The 20,658-nt window shown below is 42.4% G+C and overlaps 1 protein-coding gene across 7 annotated transcripts in view; it reads right to left on the reverse strand.

The window, feature by feature from the left end:
- The window catches only part of trim2a (tripartite motif containing 2a), a 285,251-nt gene that overhangs the window by 129,402 nt on the left and 135,191 nt on the right, over positions 1–20,658 (reverse strand). Inside the window, exon 1 of one of the 7 annotated variants that reach the window (XM_068040716.1) lies at positions 9,690–9,876. The exons of the other annotated variants lie outside the window; for them this stretch is intronic. The gene's annotated coding sequence lies outside the window, so the exon portion shown is untranslated. Of the gene's footprint in view, positions 1–9,689; positions 9,877–20,658 lie in introns of those variants that run through there. 7 annotated transcript variants of the gene reach the window in all.

Here is a 20,658-nt window from a genome sequence, read left to right on the forward strand (position 1 = left end):
TTAGTTTATTTAGAGATACAGCACTGAAACAGGCCCTTCGGCCCACTGAATCTGTGCCGACCATCAACCACCCATTTATACTAATCCTACACTAATCCCATATTCCTACCACATCCCCACCTGTCCCTATATTATCCTACCACCTACCTATACTAGGGATAACTTATAATGGCCAATTTACCTACCAACCTGCAAGTCTTTTTGGCTGTGGGAGGAAACCGGAGCACCCGGAGAAAACCCACGCAGACACAGGGAGAACTTGTACAATTGGATAAAATTGGCTTTGGGACAGAAAACAGCAAGTCATAGTAAATGGTTGTTTTTCAGACTGCAGGATGGTAGACAGTGCTATTCCCCAAGGTTCAATGCTGGTACCACTGTTGTTTTTGCTAAATATTAATGACGCATCTTGGAATACAGAGTAGAATTTCAAGTTTTGCTGATGATACCAAACTTGGAGGTGTGGCAAACTGCCTGCGACAAGACATAGGTAGGCTAGAAGAATGGGCAGACAGGTGGCAGATGGAGTTTAATGCTGACAAGTGTGAGCTGATGCATTTTGGCAGAAGGAATAGGAAGAGGCAATATATACTTAATAGCATAGTTCTATAGAGTGTGCAGGAGCAGAGGGACCTGGGGATGCATTTGTATCGATCTTTGAAGGTGGGACATGTTGAGAGTGTGATTAGTAAAGCATATGGGTTCTTGGGCTTCATAAAAAGAGGAATTGAGTACAAAAGCAGGGAAGTTATGCTGAACCTTTAGAAAGCTCTGGTTAGACCCTAACTGGGTTCTGGTCACCACACTTTAGGAAGGATGTGAGGCTCCTTGAGAGGGTGCAGAGGAGATTTACCAGAATGGTTCCAGGGATGGGAGAATTTAGTTACAAGGTTAGGTTGGAAAAACTGGGTTTGTTCTCCCTGGAGAAAAGGAGATTGTGGGGTGATTTGATAGAGGTTTACAAGATTATGACAGGCTTAGATAAGTTAGACAAGGAAAAACTGTACCAATTAACTGATGGTACAAGGACTAGGGTACACAGATTGAAGGTTTTGGGAAAGAGATGCAGGGGGAATGTGAGGAAGAACTTTTTTACACAGCGGGTGGTAATAACCCAGCACTCGCTGCCCACGAGGGTGTTGTTAGTGGAGACAATCAATGACTTCAAAAGGAAATTGGACGGCCATTTGAAGGAAATAGACTTGCAGGGCTACAGGGATTGAGTGAGGGAGTGGGTCTGACTGGAGAGCTCTGTGGAGAGCCGGCATAGACTCAATGAGCTGAATGGTCTCCTTTTGTGACATAAATAACTCTATGATCCTCCCCTCTGGACCTCCCTCCTCAGCACCCCCACTCTGTCATCTGCTTCTGACCTTCAAAAACCCTTTTAAAAAGCCTTTTCTTTGATGATTCTTTTGCCCCTTAAAATCACTTTCTTCTCTCTTTTTCCTTTTGTTCATTGCCCTATAAGGCGTCCCAAGATAAACGTTATGTATACGGGATCTGCACAGTGTTGCTATAAGAAACGGGTGATATTTATATCGGGGTGTACACCACTTAAATAACTGCATCCAACTGAGACACTAGACAAACAAATCTCCATCATGACCACAGCTTGTGCTGTTTTCAGACAATGGCTCCTTTGCTATTATGGTCTTGTAACTCACCCAGTCACAGCAGAAGGTACAGGTCTGTCAGTTCAAATCTGCAGGACTGATGTTTTAAAATCAGTAGTGAACTGCTGGAAGTTGTGCTTTAATATGGTTATACACACAGACAAATGTCCTAATTTGTACACTTTGTTGGCATAGAAAGTAGCACAGATGGGGGCCATTTTAGTACGGGAATGAAGTATAGATGGAGCAAAAGATGCAACAGTAAAGTCTGTATCACTGCCACTTCCAGCAGAGGTTTTGAAGATGTGGCACACATCTTCAAGTAGGAGGAAATAATTACTCTTCCTTCTCTGAGTGACCTACCCAGACACTAATACCAGCTCAAACCTCCATGTACTGCTTTTTTTGTTTAAAATAATTAAATATTTTGCAGCATTAGTATGCCAGAGCTTCTCTTGGCTGCACTACAGAGGCACAAAAGGCTGGTCTGTAGTACTGCATTTTGTAAACTGCTGAACAAGGCATTACTGTGCTCGCATTCTCTTCCTCACCACCCCAACTCCAAACACCACCACTCTAGAATCTCTACCAGTTTTCAAACATTCAAAACTAATGCCACCTTGAACTGGAGCACAGTGTTTGATTTGAAGAAAAGCATCCCCAGGGCAGCATAACCCGGGTCGGTGTGATTTGCTTCCTTTTTTATCAAATCACTACAAGGTCACAACAAGCCAGCTGTGTGAACAAAGCGCTCATGAAAGGAATAAAACACAATGGCGTGCTCAATACTCTACTAGGAAAAAAATGTTTTTTGAAATAAAAATCAAGAAAACAGATTTTCAACATTAAAAGTGTTGTATGGATAATTTTTCAACAAACATGGAGAGATGAGAAAGCTTTTTATTGGAACAAATATTTACGATCCTAGACAAGAAGGTTCAGATGGAAGAGCGACCAAATTATCTTACCCTGAAAATATTGCATTATTCCAGCAAGGACACAAAATACCAACATATTCCAATGTAAGTACCATGTGACAAAACAGTAGTGACTTTGCAAAATATATAATTACATCTGTAGCTCAATTGCCTTTGAGTCATAAGGTTTTGGGTTCAAATCTCACTTCAGGGCTTAAGCTCAAAAATCAATACTGGTACTCCAGTGCAGTACTGAGAGCGTGCTGCACTATCCAAGGTGCTATCTTTCGATGGGATGTTAAACTGAGGCTCATCTGCATGTTTGAGTGGATGTAAATGTTCCCAGGACACTATTTCAAAGAAGAACAGGGGAGTTATCCCCACTGTCTGCGCCAATATTTATCCCTCAATCAACATTATCACGTAGGTGTTTGCTGTGTACAAATTCTTTGCTGTGTTTCCTACATTAAAACAGTGGCTACATTTCAAAAGTACTTCATTGGCTGTAAGGTGCTTTGAGATGTCCAGCAGTCATGAAGTCTTTTCTTTTTGTTATTTGAGAATGCTCATTTTTTTTCTCAGTTGGGTGTCTGACAAATGCACAATCATGTTTAGAAATCTCTAAACCAAACTACGGAGAAATTGAGACATGAAGAAGTCAGGGCAGAGGGTGTACTCACCCCATAGAGACACACCTCACTTAACTATGTTCAGAAAGCTTATGCACAGATTGGTAATGTCAACCTTAGGCACGCCTAGGTGTGTACAGAGGTACTGTGAAATTCAACCAAATACAATGATGCACTGGTCAGCTTCCCTTGCTTTACCAGGCATGGCCACTCTACCTATTGCGGCATTGGGTTGCAGTTTTTCTTTTATTCATTCATGGCATGTGGGAATCGCTGGCTAGGCCAGCCTCTATTGCCCGTCCCTAATTGCCCATGAGAAGGTGGTGGTGAACTGCCTTCTTGAACCGCTGCAGTCCATGTGAGGTAGGTACACCAACAGTGCTGTTAGGAAGGGAGTTCCAGTATTTTGACCCAGCGATAGTGAAGGAACGGCGATATAATTCCAAGTCAGGACGGTGTGTAGCTTGGAGGGGAACCTGCAGGTGGTGGTGTTCCACGCATTTGCTGCCCTTGTCCTTCTAGGTGGAAGAGGTCGCGGATTTGGAAGTTGCTGTCGAAGGAGCCTTGGTGCATTGCTGCAGTGCATCTTGTAGATGGTACACACTGCTACCATTGTGCGTTGGTGGTGGAGGGAGTGAATGTTTGTAGATGGGGTGCCAATCAAGCGGGGCTACTTTGTTCTGGATGGTGTCGAGCTTTTTGAGTGTTGTTGGAGCCACATCCATCCAGGCAAGTGGAGAGTATTCCATCACATTCCTGACTTGTGCCTTGTAGTTGTAGAATCCCAACCCAGTGACAGGTCTACTCCTCCAAGTACCATTAGTGAGTCAGGCTGGCTCATCAATCATCAGCCATGGCCTGGAATACTACAAACCAGCCTGGTTCAAGTCTTGGATTACCGAGTCTACTGCAGAAAATTGATCTCATTCTGAATTTCCATCATCAGGCCATTCCAATCTCATAGACTCTGCTTACCACCCTCCTCCAAGGAAGAGCGTCACTGGTTGGTTGCTGGACAACTGACAAGCGTGGGTTTGAGCAGTCACGCTGTTCATCTATGTATTGTTTATGACTTAAAATAAATAGTTTGTGACAAAAAAAGCTGTAAATAGATTTCATCTATATTGTAATCAGAAGTAAACTGAAAATTGTCAACTTTGTCTTCCAATTTTCAGATTTGATAAGGATCCATACCAACACGTACTATCCTTTTTTCTGAATGTACCCTGATCATTGGCTCAATGACATATTCCTGCAGGATACTGCTGGTTACCCCAGGTCTGTTTTGAAATCCCTAATGCAGCCATAAAGGCGGGGCTAAAGTGCGGTGAGTCGAAAAGACTTAGCAGTTGGCAGGAAAAAAGACAGAAGCGCAAGGGGAGAGCCAACTGTGTAACAGCCCCGACAAACAAATTTTTCTGCAGCACCTGTGGAAGTGCCTGCCACTCTAGAATTGACCTTTATAGTCACTCCAGGTGCTGCTCCACAAACCACTGACCACCTCCAGGCGCTTACCCATTGTCTCTCGAGATAAGGAGGCCAAAGAAAAAAATGTAATACTCCAAAATTGCTGAATACTCACTGTACTGCCAGCGATGTGACGGAGTGGGACTGTAATCCACCAACTATCCAGACCATTCGCGCGAACAAATGAGTGGCCCATGCTGTCTCAGCAAAACATGGGAGTCTGCATCATGTTGCCAGTTAAAAATTCAAGCGCAGCTGTCCCACTCTGATAGGGGGATGTCCATGATTGCTCATGGGTGAAAATGTAATAAAAACAAAAAAGCTTTCCTTTCATGGAATTGGAGAGGATCCTTTACATCTTCAGGGCTTTTACACGGCTAACAAAAGGAACCCATGCCTGCTCTTAGGAATCTACTGGGCCTAAAAGGGGCAAGCTGGGCAGCATTCCCAAGGTAGCCCAGGGAAACACCTCAAATTAACTGTGGGGATGTGTGAGGAGTAGGCAGAGCACACACCACTTCCTCCATCCTCAAGATTTCTACTAGTGGACAAATGAGGCAAAATCTGTATGGATACAGATTCTGCCCCAAATTCCAGCTCAACTGCTAATGGAACACCCAATTTCCACCTCCCACCAACTCATGAATTTTGAGCTCTGTTGGTTTTGCACTACACACTGAAACTGTCATCAGATCACAACCAAATTAGGCAAAGGCGAAGCAGATCAAGAAAAATGCATCAGCATCTATGATTCAGTACAGCACCCAATGTGATGGCCAAAATCAACCTCGAGAAAAAGTGATTTCACAACCAGTGTGATAACATGTTTCATGGGACTGCAAAGAATTTTCACAATATGCCATAATGGTGATATATGTCAAATATCACCAGTTAGTTGTGTTTTGTCGGATGCAGCTAAGCTTCCAGCAAACCAAATGACCAAGGTAAGGGTTACTTTGAAAGTATGTGTATGTTGTTGTTCTAGCCATAGTCCCAAAGGACCATAGGCATCTCTCCCCATTAGACAGAGACATTTGGTAATGTATAGCTTGAAGGTCACCACTCTGCAAGCATGGGGCAAGGTGAGAAGGCAGGCCTCCATGAACTACCACAGCTGGTACGGGGATTGGACCTGCACTGTTGGCGTCTTTCTGCATCACTCTCTAGCCAGCTATTTGTAATTGCTGTAGTTAAGATATAAAGATGACTGAAGATTACCCATACAAGGCCAGTGTTCACAATAAATAACTGGAGTAATATTACAATTTTTAGAACTGTACAAATGCTCTGATAATGTAACAAGGCACCATATAAATGCAAGTATTTCTTTCTTATATGCTCACTCCCAATTGTGGTATTGCTTTCATTAAGTCACTGTTGATATTTCATAGAGTCATAGAATGATAACAGCATGGAAGGAGGCCATTTGGCCCATCATACCTGTGCTAGCTCTTTTATAGAGCTATCCAATTAATCCCCCTCCCCTGGAGTTTCCCCATAGTCCTGTAATTGTTTTCCTTTATCCAATTCCCTTTTGAACATTAATATTGAATCTGTTTCCGGCAGCCTTTCAGGTCGCGCATTCAAGTTCACAACAACTCGTTGTGTAAAAAAATGCTTCCTCATGTCGCTTCTTTTGCCAATCACCTTAAATCTGTGTCCTCTGCATATCAAACCCTTCTGCCAATGGAAACAGTTTCTCATTGTTTTCTATCAAAACCCTTCATGATTTTGAACACCTCTATCAAATCTCCTCTTAACCTTCTCTGCTCTAAGGGGAACACCACCAGCTTCTCCAGTCTCTCCACATAACTGAAATCCCTCATCTCTGGTACCATTCTAGTAAATCTCTTCTCTACTCTAGTAAATCCTCTCTATGGCCTTGACATCCTTCCTAAAATGTGGTGCCCAGAATTGAACACAATACTCCAGTTGAGACGAAAGCTGTGTTTTATAAAGATTTAGCGTAATTTCCTTGCTTTTGTACTCTATTCCTCTATTATTAAAGCCAAGGATCCCATGTTTTTTCCCTGCCACCTTCAAAGACTTGTGTACATAACCTCGAAGTCTCTATGTTCCTGCATCTCCTTTAAAATGTATCATTTAGTTTACATTGCCTCTCCTCATTCTTTCTACCAAAATGTACCACTTCATGCTTTGCTGCACTAAATTTCATCTGCTATGTGTCTGCCCATTTCACTAATCTGCCTACGTCCTCCTGAAGTCTGTTACTATCCTCTTCAATGTTCGCATTTCCGAGATTCGTGTTATCAGTAAACCTTGAAATTATGCCCTGTAAACACAAGTCCAGGTCATTAATATATATCAACAAGGGCAGTGATCCTAATACTTGGGGAACACCACTGTATATTTCCCAATGTACACCACTACTCTATGCTTTCTGTCCCTTAGCCAATTTTATATCCATGGTGCCACTGTCCCTTTAATCCCATGACCTTTAATTTTTCTGAGAAATCTATTACGTGATACTGGTCAAATGCCTTTTGAAAGTCCATATACACACCATCAAGCAGACTACCCTCTTCAACCCTCTCCGTTACTTTGTCAAAGAACACAATCAAGTTAGTCAAACATGATTTGCCTTTAACAAATCTATGTGGATTTTCCAATTATTAATCCATGCTTTTCCAAATGTCAATTAATTTTGTCTTGGAATATTGTCTCTAAACATTTCCCCACCACTAACATTAGGTTGACAGGCCTGTAGTTACCAGATTTATCTCTCTTTCCTTTTTTGAACAGGGGTGTAACATTTGCAGCCTTCCAGTCCTCTGGCACTACCCCCATATCAAAGGAGGATTGTGGCTAGTGTGTCTGCAATTTTCACCCTTGTTTCTCTCAGTAATCCAGGATGCATCCATGCAGACCAGGTGACTTTTCTACTTTGTGAACTGTTCAGCTTTTAAATACATCTTTATATATTCTTATCCTATCCAATAACGCTACTACCTCTTCCTTTACTGTCACATCGACTGAGCATCCTCTTCTCTAGTGAAGACAGATGCAAAGCATTCATTTAGTACTTCAGCCATGCCCTCTGTCTCCACAAGATCTCTTTTTTGATCACTAATTGGCCCCACCCTTACTTTAACTACCATTTTACTATTTGTGTTTGTGAAAGAATTTTGGGTTCCCTTTATATTACTCATTAATCTACTCTCATATTCTCTCTTTTCCCTCTTATTTCCTTTTATAGCTCTTCTCTGTACTTTCCATATTCAGCTTAGTTCTCCACTGTACTATAAGCCTTATATTTGCCGTAAGCTTCCTTTTTCTGTCTTATGTTAAGCTCTATATTTTTGGTAATTTCGGGAGCGCTAGCTTTGGATGCTCTTTCATTTCCCCTCCTGGGAATATGCCTACTCTGTACCCAAGCGATCGCCTCTTTGATGACCTCTCATATTTATTTGCATTTGGTCAATAAGTTTCCATTTAGAACCTTCAATTATTTAAACCTGCATTCTAATCAAACTCAACACTTGTCTCATAGGACACATAGAAACTACACTTCCAACATCCCAAGCTCCCAACAACAGCTTGGACAATGGGAAAGCGACAGTACTTCACCGTGTTCCTGCATATGTTATACAAATATCATGCTCTTAAATAAGCTGGTTTGAATCTTTACTCATTGCAATAGTATACATTGCGAGAAATGCAACTTTTGCATTTTTATTTTCAATCCTTTTGTGCCATCTTCAGGCTTGGCCTCAAAATAATTTATTCCCACCCAACCCCAACACACATACATGATTTGGGACTCGACCATTTACATTCCTCCAGAGCAGCCTGAGATGGTTCCAGTGACAATCGCTTCTCAATGACAATATCAGAAGCTGTGAGGTGAGCGTGCACAAATTGCATCACATCAGATTGTGTAACCTCCTTAAAAAATACAGGCCATTACACACTTAATAAACTTTGTGAAACAGTTTCCTGATGGTTCAACGAAGGTGAATGATCAAGTGTGTCTCCAGTATGCACCTAATTAATGGATACTACACATCATTTATATGGCTACATCTTTCTACAATGAACACAAGAAATAGGAGCAGGAGTAGGCCATATGGCCCTTCAATTCAATTCAATTCAATAAGATCATGGCTTATTATTCTCATCATCTGAGCATTTACAGCCCTCCGGAGGAGAAAAAATTCCAAAGATTCACAACCCTCTGAGTGAAGAAATTTCTCCTCATCTCATTCCTAAATAGTAGACCCCTTATCCTGAGATTATGACCCTTAGTTCCAGACTCTCTCAGGAGAAACAGCCCTTGAAAGTAAGGTTTGAATAACTGGCAATTGCCATAGTGGTCTGTCTAAGGGCAGGACCTCCACTCATTTCTCCACGCCTCATGGTCTTGAGCTTTCCTCTTCAGTTGCTCATAGGAGCCGCCCATTTTCAATTTCAGGTTGTCTAACATCATCATTCTCTTTCTCCTTCTTGGTCTACATTCCTCTATTCCTTCAATCCCCTCCTTTAGCAAGCTCTCATGCCTTAGAATACGGCATCCAACCTTGTTGCCTTTTCTTGATGATACTCACTACCAATCCATCCTCCTCCACCATCCTCAGAACTTCTCTTTAAAATTTCTATTTATTCTATAAATGTTTATGTATAATAAAGCAGACCAGCTGAAATAACAAATTTATATAGCAGTTCTCTAGTAAGACTTAACAGTAAAATAAATCAAAAGATAAACATTCCTAAACAGAAAAACATGTTGTCATGTCAGCAAATAGTGACAAATTAATTATATTGCCATAATAATAAGGCAAGAACAGTTGCATTTGTGCTCAGTAGAATCATCCCTTGTACCTAACCCACTTTTATGATTAAATTATTGGCTTTTTATTCTTCCTAGTCTTCACTAAAAGTTTTTGACTAAAAATACAGCAGGCAACCCAGCATTTGGTGAACGGTTAGCTCGGAAATATGCTTCAAACTAAATAACATGATGTCCAGCCAGCACCAAAACCGAATGTGAAATTAAAGATCCATCAGCATCTCAGCTTTCAGCAAAATACTTCTTTACTTACTTGTCCAGCATGATTGTTTTTGTTCATGTACTACACAGCCCAAAGAAATATAATCTTCACTGTGTGAAACCCTCTTTCTGCTCAGCACTCAGACTTTCCATCACACGGCACAGATGTCAAGCTGCTGAGTCCAGAGTGACGCTACCACAATTAAACAGCTTTCAGAGCACAGCCAAAGCAGGGGAGGCCGGCAGTCGGAGAGCTACAATTAGCCAATGACTGAGCTCTTGAGTCCTCTTGGCTGCTGTGAGCTCATGTTCTGGGGAGAGGAGGTGGAGCTTGCACTGTTATAGCAGAGATGACAGACAACAGAAACTTACAAATCACCAGCTCAGCTGAGCACCAAGGCAGAGGTCTGCAAGGGGAAAGCAGTGACAAACGCGCAAAATTACATAGAAAGCTAAAACAAAAAGCTTGTTCGCCAGCAATAATGAAACCTGAATCCACACATGGCTGAGAAAGGTGGCCAGCCAGCTCGAGAGAAGTAGAAGGTCGTGTTGAGTTTCAGCTCCGGGGGCTGCTTACACTGGGGAGTTCCATCGGTTTTCTGCGGAACACTACGTGGAGCAATGCACAGCAGTAGGAGGAGGTGGAAATGTAGGACTGGTAGAAGCTATTTAATCCTGTTTGAATCCCCTTTTTTGTCAGCCATTTCCAAGCAATTTTAGCACTAGGTTGTGATTCAGATAATCCTCTGCTCCTGGCTGAGGATAGACTTCACCCACGTGGGAGATATGGATTTATAAAAAAACAATTAGCAATAACCAAAGGTTAACACCACTCAGGATTTATGATCACAGTTTATTACTTGAGCTGGACATTTACTGACAATTTTTGTGAGAACAAGAATAATAAATGGGTGATTAACAGCTCACCGATTCCAATAACAAGGAATTTAAAAATCTTACAAGAACACCATGAAATGCATTTTTTTTAAACTGTTCTTTTTGCATATTGGGAGATCCATAGGACACATCACAAGTATTCACCACCTCTATTTTGGATTCGCTGTAGGACGTCTCTGACACTGACCACATATTAGAAGCTAGTTCTTCCATTGACTCATTCAAAGATCCCTCCACTCTGTTAATCTCAACCAGAGTTGGATTAGATGGGGGGGGGGGGGGGGGGGGGGAATATTGCTGGGTTCCCACCCTTCATCATCATCCAGTGACCAGTAGTAGACAGAGTGCTGAGGGCAGGATCGGGCTCAAAAAAACAGCAACTTGTATTTATAAAAAGAGTCTTTAACGTAATAAAAAGACCCAAGATGCTTCACAGGAACATTATAAAGAAAAATTTGACACCAAGCCACATAAGGCGATATTAGGTCAGATGACCAAAAGTCTGGCCAAAGAGGTAGGTCTTACGGAGCGGCTTAAAGGAGAAAAGCAAGGTAGAGAGGCTGAGAGGTTCAGGGAAGGTATTCCAGAGCTTAGGGCCTAGGCAGCTGAAGGCATGGCCACCAATGGTAGAGCGATTAAAATCAGGTATATTCAATAGACCAGAAATAGATGAGCACAGATATCTTGGACCGTTGTGGGGCTGGAGAAGATTACAGAAGTAGGGCCAGGCAAGGTCATGGGGGGATTAGAAAACAAGGATGAGAATTTTAAAATCGAGACCTTGCTTGAACGGCAGCCAATGTAGATCACCGAACACAGGGGTGATAGGGGAACAGGACTTGAACTTCAGCCAATGTAGATCAGCGAACACATGGGTGATAGGGGAACAGGACTTGGTGTAAGGACAGAGGCAGCAGATTATTGAATGGCCTCAAGTTTATGGAGGGTCGAATTTTTGGGTCCGGCCAGGAGTGTGCTGGAGTGAAAGAAAAGAAAGACTTGCATTCATATAGTGCCTTTCACAATCACAAGACATCCCAAAGCACTTTACTACCAATGAAGCATTCTTGAAGTGTAGCCACTGTTGTAATGTAGGAAACATGACAGCCAATTTGCGCACAGCAAGCTCCCACAAACAGCAATGTGATAATGAGCAGATAAGCTGTTTTTGTGATGTTGATTGAGTGATAAATATTGGCCAAGACACCACAGTTAATTCCCCTGCTTTTCTTCGAAATAGTACCATGGAATCTTTTACATCCACCTGAAGGGGCAGACAGGGCTTCAGTTTAATGTCTCATCCAAAAGACAACACACCCAACAGTGCAGCACTCCCTCAGTACTGCACTGGAGTGTCAGCCTTAATTTTTGTGCTGAAGTCTTGAAGTGAGTCTTGAATAGTTAAGTCTAGAGGAAACAAAGGCTCAGCTGTGATGCTTCTCTCGTGAACAAACAGCCCACAACACTTTAGGCTCTCACATAAAGAATAGCCACAACTACAACACTGGCATCTACCCGGCAATGTGAAAAATTGTCCAGGTATGTCCTGTCCACAAAAAGCAGGACAAATCCAACCCGGCCAATTACTGCCCTATTAGTCTACTCTCGATCATCAGCAAAGTGATGGAAGGGGTCGTTGAAAGTGCTATCAAGCGGCACTTGCTCAGCAATAACCTGCACAGTGATTGATGCTCAGTTTGGGTTCTGCCAGGGCCACTCAGATCCTGACCTCATTACAGCCTTGGTCCAAACATAGACAGAAGAGCTGAACTCTAGAGGTGTGATGAGAGTGACTACCCTTGACATCAAGGTAGCATTTGACCGAGTATCGCGTCAAGGAGCCCTAGCAAAACTGGAGTCAATGGGAATCAGGGGGGAAACTCTCTGCTGGTCGGAGTCATATCTCGCAAAAAAAAAGATGGTTGTGGTTGCTGGAGATCAATCATCTCTGTCCCAGGACATCACTGCAGGAGTTCCTCAGGGCAGTGTCCTAGGCCCAACCATCTTCAGCTGCTTCATCAATGACCTTCCCTCCACCATAAGGTCAGAGTGGGGATGTTCGCTGATGATTGTACTATGTTCAGTACCATTCGCGATTCCTCAGATACTGAAGTAGCCTGTGTCCATACAAGGCAAGACCTGGACAATATCCAGGCTTGGGCTGATAAGTGGCAAGTAAATTTCACGCCACACAAGTGCCAGGCAATGAATGTCTCAAACAAGAGAGAACCTAACCACCTCCCCTTGACATTCAGTGGCATTACCATCGCTGAATCCCCCACTATCAACACCCTGGGGGTTACCATTGACCAGAAACTGAACTGGAGTAGCCATATAAATACTGTGGCTACAAGAGCAGGTTCGAGGCTGGGAATTCTCTGGCGAGTAACTCACCTCCTGTCCACCATCCACAAAGCACAAGTCAGCAGTGTGATGGAATACTCTTCACTTGCCTGGATGGGTGCAGCTCCAACAACACTCAAGAAGCTCGACACCATCCAGGACAAAAAAGCCTGCTTGATTGGCAACACATCCACCACCTTCAACATTCACTCCCTTCACCACCGATGCACAGTGGCAGCAGTGTGTACCATCTACAAGATGCACTGCAGCAACTCATCAAGGCTCCTTCTACAGCACCTTCCAAACCTGCGAGAAGGACAAGGGTAGCAGATGCATGGGAACACCACCACCTGCAGGTTCCCCTCCAAGCCACACACCATCCCGACCTGGAACTATATTGCTTTTTCTTCACTGTTGATGGGTCAAAATCCTGGAACTCCCTTCCTAGCAGCACATTGGGTGTACATATAATCCAAGCACTACAGCGATTCAAGAAGGCAGCTCACCACCACCTTCTCTTGGGCAATTAGGGATGGGCAATAAATGCTAGGCATCCAAGCCAGCGATGCCCAATCAGCCGAATGAATACCAAAAAAATAGACTTGGGAGGTCAAAGGCTTTTGTGAAATCAATGAAAGCAACGTCGAGGGGCATCTGTTGTTCGCGGCATTTCTCCTGTAGCTGGCGAAGGTAGAACAGCATTTCATTGCTTTCCTGGCCAGTCTCCCACCTTGCACCCTCTATAACTTGAGCTCGTCCAAATCTCTGCTGCCTGTATCCCTAACTCACATCAAGTCCTGCTCCCAGTTGGATAATGCATCAATTTAAAATGTCTAATCCTCGTTTTCAAATCCCTCCATGGCCTTGCCCTCCCTAGTTCTGTAACCTCCTCCAGCCCGACAACCCACCAAGATCTCTGCACTCCCCCAATACAATTTCATCACTTTATAGTTGGTGGCTGTGCCTTCAACTGCCTACGCTATAAATTCTGGAATTCTCTCCCTGAACCTCTCCACACTTTTACCTCTCTCGCATCCTTTAAGGCTCCTTAAGACCTGCTTCTTTGACCAACCTGTTCTAATACCTCCTTCAGTGCCTTGGTGTCTCAATCTGTCCAATGCTCCTGTGAAGCACTTTGAGACATTTTACTATGGTAAAGACACTATATAAAAGCAAGTTGTTGTTGTTATTGCAGACAAGCTTTTGAAATATTTGAAAAGCAAAGATATGTATTAGAAATGATTCAGTATGAGGCAAAAATAAAGAATGTTTTAAAATCTCCCCAGGCCACTCTTGCACATATCCTGGTGGTGAGCTGAATAGCAGTTACTAGCCAGATCCTGGGAGCCATTTGTGTGACCCCTAAATATGGTGCGTGTGTTGTGGAGAAACCAATCAAGGGGCACAAAAAATATATTTTAAATTGTTGGGTGAGAACAAGTGAAATAAATTACAAAGAAAGAACAAAGAACAGTACAGCACAGGAACAGGCCATTCAGCCCTCCAAGCCTGCGTCGATCTTGATGCCTGTCTAAACTAAAACCTTCTGCACTTCTGGGGATCGTATCCCTCTATTCCCATCCTATTCATGTATTTGTCAAGTTGCCTCTTAAACGTCGCTATCGTACCTGCTTCCACCACCTCCCCCGGCAGCAAGTTCCAGGCACTCACCACCCTCTGTGTAAAGAACTTGCCTCGCACATCCCCTCTAAACTTTGTCCCTCGCACCTTAAACCTATGTCCCCCAGTAACTGACTATCCACTCTGTCCATGCCACTCATAACTTTGTAAACCTCTATCATGTCGCCCCTCCACCTCCGTCGTTCCAGTGAAAACAATCCGAGTTTATCCAACCTCTCCTCATAGCTAATGCCCTCCAGACCAGACAACATCCTGGTACCCTCTCCAAAGCCTCCACGTCCTTCTGGTAGTGTGGCAACCAGAATTGCACGCAATATTCTAAGTGTGGCTTAACTAAAGTTCTGTACAGCTGCAGCATGACTTGCCAATTTTTATACTCTATGCCCCAACCGATGAAGGCAAGCATGCCGTATGCCTTCTTGACTACCTTATCCACCTGCGTTGCCACTTTCAGTGACCTGTGGACCTGTACGCCTAGATCTCTCTGCCTGTCAATACTCCTAAGGGTTCTGCCATTTACTGTATACTTCCCACCTGTATTAGATCTTCCAAAATGCATTACCTCACATTTGTCTGGATTAAACTCCATCTGCCATTTCTCCGCCCAAGTCTCCAACCGATCTATATCCTGCTGTATCCTCTGACAATCCTCATCACTATCCACAACTCCACCAACCTTTCTGTCGTCTGCAAACTTACTAATCAGACCAGCTACATTTTCCTCCAAATCATTTATATATACTACAAACAGCAAAGGTCCCAGCACTGATCCCTGCGGAACACCACTAGTCACATCCCTCCATTCAGAAAAGCACCCGTCTACTGCTACCCTCTGTCTTCTGTGACCGAGCCAGTTCTGTATCCATCTTGCCAGCTCACCTCTGATCCCGTGACTTCACCTTTTGTACCAGTCTGCCATGAGGGACCTTGTCAAAGGCTTTACTGAAGTCCATATAGATAACATCCACTGCCCTTCCTTCATCAATCATCTTCGTCACTTCCTCAAAAAACTCTAACAAGTTAGTGAGGCATGACCTCCCCTTCACAAAACCATCACTGTTTTAGAAATAAATAGGTTTAAACATAATTTGTAGAGAAATAGTGGTTGAATTGAGAAGGAGTCATCACAAACCAATAAGAAAATATATTGGGATTTTGCGCTTTGCAGTGAAGCAACAGTGTTGGCTACTGACCGCGAAGAAAGTTGCCCACAAAGATCTAGCATGGATTTTTCCTTTCCCAACGTCAGTTCAAATCTGGTGCCAAGTCAAAGGGATCTCTAGGCATCCAGCAACAGTGATGTCAGTAAGCATGTTGAGCAGCCAATTATATTTGAAGTATTCTCACTGACTGAAAACCAGGAAGTTAAAACCACTTCACTTTTAATTTTACATTTTTACAGATAACGAAATAAATGAATTATAGTTGGATTAAGATAGATGCTAAAATATCAAAACAAACTTTACAAAAACATTTTTAAAATGTGGAATTTTTAATCATTATGGAGAAATTTGATACTCTACAAATATAAAATTAGCTTTTCCTGGCCAGTGAGGGTGTTGAGCAGTAATTATGAAATTAGTACGTTATTAAACACTCAGTTGCACCTCATTCAACAAGCTGTAACTTTTCCAAGGGTACTTACATCAATAATAACAATGTAAAAGTGGAAGTTTTCATCAATATACTGATTAGGGATTGTACACGGGGGGAAGGAGGGGGATCTTCAACAGTGGACCCTCTTGAGGAGCTTGGAATCATTGACAGCAACTTCTGGATTTACGTGTTATTCTGCCCATGTGCAAACTCCTGAAGTTGCTGTCAGTTTCAGTGGAGTAATTATGGTGAATGCTGACAGTTTCTCTGTCGTTACCACTGCAAAATCCAGGCCAACATGAAAAGTACATGGTTTACTGTCAGGATTACAATCAACACTCCTGCCAGCCCAGCACATCACCAGATCCATATTTAACAGTTCAGATTTTGCAAAGCCCCCTACCATTGGCAGGGCCTCAAAGATAGTGGTGTGAGATCATGTGACTATTCACCGTACACCCAATGTTAAGAAATATGATTTGTGAAAGTTTAATGAGGCAATGCTACCAGTATTTAAGTATTAAAACCTAATGTTAAAGTTTACACTTCCAAATTGTACATTCACAAGCAAAGTTCCAGCTTCACCCATAAAATCTGGGGGGGGGGGCGGGGGCATGAGCTTTCTCCCCACCAGTAGTTTGAACATTGCTCTTATTTTCTGTTGTTTTTGACTTTGCAAAGGATGTGAGCATGGGTATTCCTTTGGGGGTTCTGAGCATGATGCATTATTGAAATGAAGAGGAGGAGTTTGTGATGAGCCTACAAATACAGACAGAATGATTCCCCCCGAGGTTTTGGTCACATCTGTCATTACCTCAGAGCCTGTCACCAGACTGACAAAGGAAACCTGTCTTTGCTACGCCCACTTCACAAGACAGGCTGCCACATAGTAGGGCGACCTGCTGCACAATGCCCTGCACACAACAACTGGATCAAAGATAGCTCCTCTCCTCGAGGCAATGGGTGCCATTGCACAAAGCTTTCATGCTACAAGATCTTTCCACCATTCCTGCACCCGCCCCTGTAAAAATTATTTTTTCACGTACCTGTGAGGGCCTCCACTTCTTGGTCAACAGATTCCATTGGGTGGAATACCTACAGTGACCACTTCTGCCCAGTATCCCATAAAAATGGTTTGGGGCTCTCTCTACATCATAAGAACTTGTCTTAAACGTATTCACAAGGCTCCTGCCTGAATGAGCTGAGTGCCTCAGCACCTATTAAATTAGTGGAAATAAGATGGTGGCAGAAAGCTAGCACTAGGTAATCTCCAGTTTCCGCTGGGCAGAAGGAGTTAAAGTCCCTTCATAGTCCCATCAAATCAAACAGGGCCGTGGTTCACTTATCAAAGCTTCAAGCCTCTCTGTAGCAGATGGTGTCATAGAAAGATTCTGCTGTTACTGGGATTGCTTTGTTCCTTTGCACTTTCAGTGCAAACTTGGTGAAAACAACTGGGATCTGCTGGATAAGCTAATAAACCATTGTGAACTGTTGAACAGAGGAGATGTCATTGTTCAGTGGGAAACCTGCCAGCTGCTTAGTCACAGATTCAATTCAGCTAAACAAACACAATGCGCCCTGTCAGTGTTCTTGCTAATGCTTTGTTGAAAACAAATCAGACAATTCCTTTTGTCGAAGGACTCTGTACATCTCTGGTAGCAGGATATCATTTCTTCCTTTTTATTGTATAAATCTTGAGATTATTATCCCATTCGGAGATATGATTATTGTGGTGAAATAAAAAATTTGAATTTACTGCACTTCACAAGGCTTTCTTTATACATTGGTTATTTTGAAATAACACTTGAGTATTCACAATTCTTCACAAAACTGCATATATAATAATTAAAAATTTCAGGATGAGAAAAGGTCATTTGTCCAATTGCGTCCACAGACATTGTACAAGTTGTTCCATCGTGAAGCCGACACAATCCAGTTTGCCTATCAAAGAAAAGTACTTCCAAGTTTCTCCATCTAAAAATATACTTAAAATTGGTGGACTGGAAGACAAGGAATAAATTAAACAAGTTACAAAATTAAGTTGTCACCATCTTAGAAATAAAAGTGGTTCAATTACCATGTTTCGGGAAATAGTAGCTACAGTGAGAAGCCACTACATACCAGTACAAAATCAAACCGTGAAGAATACCTAGTTACTGACAGGATTAGGGTAGGTGCTGCAGCCACGATTTACATCATTGCTTTCAGTGGCATAACTTTTCCAAACTCTCAGCAGCTCATAAACCCTCTTTAATCAAGATTCATCGCACTCTAATTCATTCTATTTTCAGCATTTCAAAACTCTGCAACCATTCCGTCCCTTGGTCCTCTCCCCATCCTACAGTCAAAGGCTTTTCTACCATGCTTGACATTATTATTTCCTGATTAATATTGGGGGTGGGATTTATTCTGGACACTCTCTGCCACCACAACAAGGTTTCTGCTGAAATTCTGGTCGCTGAATGAGAAAAGGCCCAAGGAAATTCACCCTCATTTTCCTTTTAACCCTGGACATGTTCTGAGCCATGGGCCTTAGCCTAGCTCCTTCAAAAATGGTTTAGTTTTTACTTGGTAATCTCTATCTATATTTATTACAACGACATTCAGCACGTACTTAACTAATTCTTTTTTAAAGGAATTAATCAATGGAGTATCAAATGGCTTTGCAGGAAGCCTGCTCTTCATATGCTGTGGAGAAACAATTCTTACTATCAAGTCTAGTTTGAGATGTGATAATTTGGCACTCTTTTTCTTTATTTTGCAGTCCAGGTTAAATAAGCTGTTTACATCTACATTATTTTTATTGAGCATCTGTGAGTAATTTTTCTCCCATTTAAAAAATAGAACTAAGATCACCTATTGATTTTCTCCATATCACACAGATACTTCATTCAGGACACTAAGGAGACAAGCTGCTCCCAGTGCATTCTTCACCACACCACGAGACTTTGAGAGATTCAGAAGAACTGGCTGCAGTAACATGTGTAGAACACAAGTATAAGATATTCCCTAACAAATCCAACAGGGAATTCAGGAGAAACTTCTTTACTCAGAGATTCATTAGAATGTGGAACTTGCTACCACAAGGAATAGTTGAGACGAGTATCATAAATGCATTTAAAGGGAAGTGAGATAAACAAATGAGGGAGAAAGAAATAGGAAGTTATGCTGTTAGAGTTAGATGTGAAGGTTTGGAAGAGGCGCTTGCAGAGCATAACACTTGCATGGACCAGTTGGGCCAAATGCCTGTTTCTGTGTTGCATATTCTATTGTCATGCTAGGCCCCCACCTGCCAAGAATGAGACACATTACTTTTGTCATGAACATTGATTTTAAACCGTTACTGGAGTGAAGAAAGGACTTGTTAAACAGATCAACAGTGACTGGAAAATATATTTGCATATTAACAGACAGTGTTTGGAAGGACAAAGCAGCCATTCCCTGATACATTCAACCTACAATGGACTTTTGATCACCAGACGTTAAAGGTGGGGAGCTCGCATTCCAGGTTGACTGCTAAGATGGCCGAATATACAAACGAACATAGTCAAACCAGCTAGTCACATGACTAACCTACTGGGCAACCTGAGTTTTTTGAATTTGTACAAACAGTTTGGGCAGAAAGACTGTTTGCTCCTGGACTGAGAAGATCTCTCCTGTCTGCTCCCATCTCTTTCTCACAAGCCTCTGAATCCACTGAATACACATGAACCCCAAGAGAGAAAAGTCTCCTACAGCGAACAAGGTTTAAGAAGAATACTGGGCCCCAACGAAAAGCAAGATCTACCTACAATCAAGAACTCTACATTGAGCTTGAAGATCCGTAACAACAACTCTTCAGATATTGCCTCAAACCTTTCCACTTTATTTTCATTCTGCTCTTTTCTGTCTCTATTTGCATGTATGTATCGTGTATGCATGCTAGCATGGGCACATCGTGTATCTGTAGGCGTCAACCGATTAGAGTTTATGTTTAAGTTTAATAAATTTCAACTTTTTTTCTTTAAACCTAAGAAAGCCTGTTTGTGCTGGTTTCTTTGCCTTATAATTGGAAAGCAGTGAACAAGGATTCACCAAGGGGAAGCTTAAAAAAAAACATGGTGTGTTTAAAATTAAACCCTGTTACAGTAAGACCAGATGAAGGCTGAGAGGGACCCCTACGCACCTTTCTCACCTGGTCGTAACAATACGTAAATCTATGTTATTCTAAGTAATAATGCAGGATGAAAAAGTGGCATGCTGAGAAAGTAGCACAGCTTCTAGAGTCGTAGAGTCGTAGAGCATAGATTTTGTTAAATATTCCTGTCCATTCTTCATTCAGTCAATCTTTTCCCCATCCCAACTTCCCCTGGTCCTTCTGAAAGCTTTGGCTCATTTATTGGAGCATGGTTTCACAGAGGCCAATTATCTCACAGAGTTTAGACAATAAGCGACAGCCAATGCCATTCATGAATCACCAGTGTGGAAGAGTGCAGAAGTAAAAGTTCATAGGATCCAATGGAAAATGGCAAGATGGATCCAAAATGGTCTCAGTGGCGGGAAGC

The sequence above is a fragment of the Heterodontus francisci genome, chromosome 1, assembly GCF_036365525.1.
Source record: "Heterodontus francisci isolate sHetFra1 chromosome 1, sHetFra1.hap1, whole genome shotgun sequence".
NCBI classification, from domain to species: domain Eukaryota; kingdom Metazoa; phylum Chordata; class Chondrichthyes; order Heterodontiformes; family Heterodontidae; genus Heterodontus; species Heterodontus francisci.